At 42.7% G+C, this 4,712-nt stretch overlaps 1 non-coding gene across 1 annotated transcript; it reads left to right on the plus strand.

The window, feature by feature from the left end:
• The first annotated feature begins 4,226 nt into the window (after positions 1-4,226).
• TRNAF-GAA lies at positions 4,227-4,299 on the plus strand. The gene has a single exon. It is a non-coding gene; the product is annotated as a tRNA-Phe (tRNA).
• The last annotated feature ends 413 nt before the right edge of the window (positions 4,300-4,712 follow it).

The following is a 4,712-nucleotide window of genomic DNA, read 5'->3' on the forward strand; positions in this document are numbered from 1 at the left end:
AAAACCTTCAATTCTATAAATATGTCAATGAATCTTGTTCAAAGTTGATTTAGTAATATTATGGTGTAACTGGTTTCTCTTAATTAAAAAAAACAGGCCAAAAAAGTAGATGGTGGGTTTTTTTTAAAAAATATTTCTTAGCTCTTCCTCTATCCTGAAAAAATTACCTTCACTTTTCTGTCAGACGTAAGAGACCACTGTTCTTGGTTTTATCACTTCAGCTTCTGTGGTTGGCACAGTCCCTGATCCTCTGTGGCCCCTGGGCAGAGCTGCAGGAGGCACAGGACTGGGATGCTGTGGTATACTCAGAAAAAGCCGTGACTTCCAAAGGGTTTCAGAAATTGGGAGTTAACTCTTGAAGTACAGGTGTTCCCAACTTCATCACACCTCTTGTGTGGTGCATGGTGCTGTTGGTAAAATGCCACTTTTGGTTGGCAAGAGTCATCTAAAAGAAGGCTAACCAGGAAGTTTCTAGGCTTACTGCGGTGCCAAGTATGGGTTTTAAAGTCTAGGAGCCTGTTATTGAAGGTGAGTTTTCTGTGACAAAGTGGGATAATTATAGTATACTTGAATTGTGTGGCAGTTATATTTTTTGGGTTTCTGATACTTGGTTTGGAAGTAAAAGCCTCCATTTGGGACAGATAGAAATTACAGGACTTCATACGTAATGATCTGTTAGCATACATGGCTTACCAGATGTGCTTCTATGGATGAATCACTGAAATGTCACTGTCAAATGCATGTTGCTGACTACATTCAAATATCTCCTTAATTTTTATACTTTCCTTGATATATGACTTCCTTACAATGTGCATCCTTCCTTATGATATCCATCTTACTGTTTTGTATTTTGCAAAAGTCAGTGCCAGAAATAGCTGAAGTCTGGGAAAGATCTGTCTTAGCTGTGCTTGTGATTACTGTGACAGCTGCTTTGAGTGAGTTGCATGAAAATATGTGTATTTCACATCTCCTTATACTGGCTGTGTTGTGTTTTTAGGAGTAGAGATTACAGATAACTAAAATCTTACTATTTTAAACCTGCATAAACCTTAATTTAAGAATATTTTAAAGCTTTGAAAATAGGTACAGTGTTTTTGGAGCACTAAAAATAATGTTGTCAGAAATGCATGGGAGAAAGCAGGAGTGGGGAATTGGTTTACTGAATACAACTTTTGAAAGTTGTTTTTAATGTTTAGATACTGAAGATGCAAGCTTTGATATTTATGTGACTATCCGAAGAAGTGATATTACCAGGAATGGATTTTCAATAGGATCTATTAATTTTTAGCGGAAGCTGTTCTAGTTTATTTAAATGTTTTTGAAAATTTAATTCATCAAAGTGTTTGAGCTTTTTTGGCTTTGTGTTACTACTTATATATAAATAAATACATACATGCACTTTTTAAAATATTGAAATATGTATATTTAAATAATCTAGGAGGCTTTTACTTTGAGCTACTTCGCTGTAGATCAGGTTTTCTTAGGTGAGTGATCTGATAGGAGCATTTCTTTCACAGGGAAAAGTCTATTTTCTGTTAAAGAAAACAGCTTATTTTGCCATTAGAATTCTTGCTTCTGTAGGAAGAAGAGGACAAAGGATCAACCAGTGAACTGTCAGTGTGGAGAAGTGTGATGCTTTTAGGTTTTATTTCTCACTGATTTTACTGGGAAGCGTTTCTGCAGAAGGCAAAGGTAGTGATGTAAAATCCTGTGAACACTCTAATCTTTCAGTCCATTCTCTCAAGGTTTGTGTCACAGAACAAAGTGAGGCCACACCAGTAAGAAAATAAGTGGAGTAAATGTGTATGTCACTTAAATTGCTAAAACTTTCTAAGGGAGGAGGGCTGGAATTTGGCAAAGGTTTTCATCCAGGTTCTGTCACGAACTTTGGAAGTATGTGGGGATTGCTGTCATTTTAATCTCTTTCTGGGATTACTGTTCTGAGTTGGATCAGTTCTTTGGGAAGCAGTTCCTGAAATCCCTTTTTGGGGAAAACCAACGTTGCTACCTCACTGTCTTTGCATACCACAGCTGCCATTCAGTGCATCCCTTGCCAGCAGCAGGTGAAAGGATTTGGAAGACATTGAAGTGGGCGGCTGAGGCAGGGCCATCTGCAGTCACAGAATCATAGAGTGGTTTGGGTGGGAAAGGACCTTAGAGATCACCTAGTTCAAGCCCCCTTCCATGTGCAGGGACGCAGAGCCCCATCCAACCTGGTCTTGAGCACTGCCAGGGATGGGGCAGCCACAGCTTACCCTGTATGCTGTGGCCTGTGGGGTGTTTGTGGTGTGTGTGTATCAGCTCCAGTTTGTGCAGTGGAGAGAACCCTTACTTTCTCCAAGGCTTTCTTCTGCTCTGACCTTGGCACTTGCTTAAATTTGTGTGCTGCTTGGCATTAAGGGTTGTCAGCTGTGGTTGAGGCTGGTTTACATTGTCATAAGATGATAGGCTAGGAAATAGCTTTTGTTTGTCCACCCTGTACTTTCTTTGATATAGGAGAAAGATTGTGGGTGAAAAATCAGGGGTTTTTTTGTTTGTGGTTTTTTGGACTCAGAATGCTTGATTTTGCTAAAACTGCTTATGCTCATTAGGCAGCCGTGGAATGCAAATATCTTTCTAGTCTTCAGAAGGAGGAACTTTAAATACAAACCCACTCACCAAATTCTGTTAGGGGAAAAGCTGACTCTTTTATTAAATATGCTGTATCTGAGACTGAATTGTCCTTCTTTTTAATTTTGCTTTGCATTACCTTTAGTTTCTATTTCCATTGCCATTTCACCTGGCAAAACAAAGATTTCTAAAAATAAAAATCAGAATAACCCGTTGCTCCATAGTACCTCTGATTGTTGTGGTAATGTATGAAAACTCTTAAGTCAATAGTGTTTTGACTTCTATGCATGCTGTGACACGTTTGGAGTTTATCTGCACCAAAGATCACAAGATTATGTTAGCTGCATTAGTAGGAGACATGCTTGTTAAGGGATTACATTCATCATTTCTCAGCAAAACAATCTTTGCTAGTGGCAATGGAAAATCATGAGAAGATAAGATTTTGTATCAGTATGTTGTTCTTACTACTCTTAAGTACAAGTGTGGGTGGGTTTTTTTAACCTCTCCCTAACTGAATTTTTTTTTGTACAGAGGTTTTTATTCTCAGTCACTAAACTGCTGGCTCAGTCCTTAGCTTTTGTACTTCTGAAAACAGGTCTTTGACTCCTGAAAATACATCAGCTCCTGAAGAACCCACAAATGTGGGACAATTTGAGGAAAAATACACTCTGAAAATAAGAGGAAATGGGGTGGTTCATGGCACCAACTATTCACGTGGCTGGCTTAGGCTGAGGCTGCTTCTTCCCCGCTCAAAAAAGGAGGGATTTGTTAATTCCTCTATTACTATGGAAGAGAGTCTGGGTTATTTTTACAGGCAGGAGGGAGCAGCCATGGACAATTTTGCAAAGCAGCCTCTCTCACCTCACAGTGTGCAGAAAGTGTGAGTAGGAGATGCCCTCACCGGTAGCTTTTCCTAGACCATGGGCTGTGCAAATCAACACAAACTTGAGCTGTCCATGCCCACTACAGGTGCTAATGTGGGCACTCGGATGCATCCTCTACCTTTGACCTGTAGCCACAGGAGTATGCAAGCACTTGCCTGTTGAACTAAATGCCTAATCACGAACGTGAACGTAAACTATATTTCTTATAATAACACTGCTTAGTCAGGATTTGTGATTTGCAGACGCAGGGAGCTTCTCCAGTGGCACATGCATCTCCCAGCAAGACCATGGACGCAAGAAGGTGCAGGTGCCCTTCCTATTCATGTCTCTTTGTGATACCATCATCTCTGCACACAATTTGTCAGGCTTTAAAATAAAGTCTCTGAAAACTGAAGCTAAAATACTGCCACTTTAATGCTCCTGAGTGCCACATAATGTTCTTGTTCCTTTTACCTCCCCCAATAATCCAGGGAGCCACTGCCAAAACACCTTCATACTGATGTCTGTGTTGTGCATAGATGTTTGTATGTGCATGTTTTGTGTCACTGCTGATTTGTCTTTGGCTTACGGCATAATCTGGTTTGCGAAGACCCACCATTGACTCGTTTGTGGCACCCGGCACCGCAGGGCTAGTAACACATACTCTATTTCAATCGTCGGATACGAGCAGCCGGATGGCGGGTATGGAAGAACAGATTAGTACTGTCTCACCTCCACAAAAGCAGCACCGTAGCCGAAATAGCTCAGTTGGGAGAGCGTTAGACTGAAGATCTAAAGGTCCCTGGTTCGATCCCGGGTTTCGGCAGGAGCGTTTTCCTCCTTTTCCTTTCCTCGCCGTGCCCGGGAGGTGGCGAGCGGATGCTGCTGCCGGGCCGGCCCGCGGGCTCTGAGCGGGCACGGCTGCCCCGGGGCTTGGGCTGCACGCGGGAATTGCTTTGTCGGGCTCGCACCGACCGCGTCGCTCCCGGCGCAGCGTGCCCCGCCTTCCCGTCTCCCTTTTCGGCTCTTCTAAGTTTCAACATTTTATTTAGGATGGCAGAAATGAAAGCAGAGAGCTTCATTGGCGGTGCCTCCTCTGCCCTTCGCCGTCTCCCACTACTGACGGCGGGAGGGACGAGAGAAGAGAAAGTGAAACTGTGCGTGAAGGGCGGGATGAGTGGGAGGGAAGGGACAGGGAGGGAGAGGGTGGCTCCAGAGGGCTGGGACGGGGACAAGGAC

The sequence above is a fragment of the Corvus kubaryi genome, unplaced genomic scaffold, assembly GCF_017639235.1.
Source record: "Corvus kubaryi isolate FWS band 111438036 unplaced genomic scaffold, C.kubaryi_AGA036_p1.0 133, whole genome shotgun sequence".
NCBI classification, from domain to species: domain Eukaryota; kingdom Metazoa; phylum Chordata; class Aves; order Passeriformes; family Corvidae; genus Corvus; species Corvus kubaryi.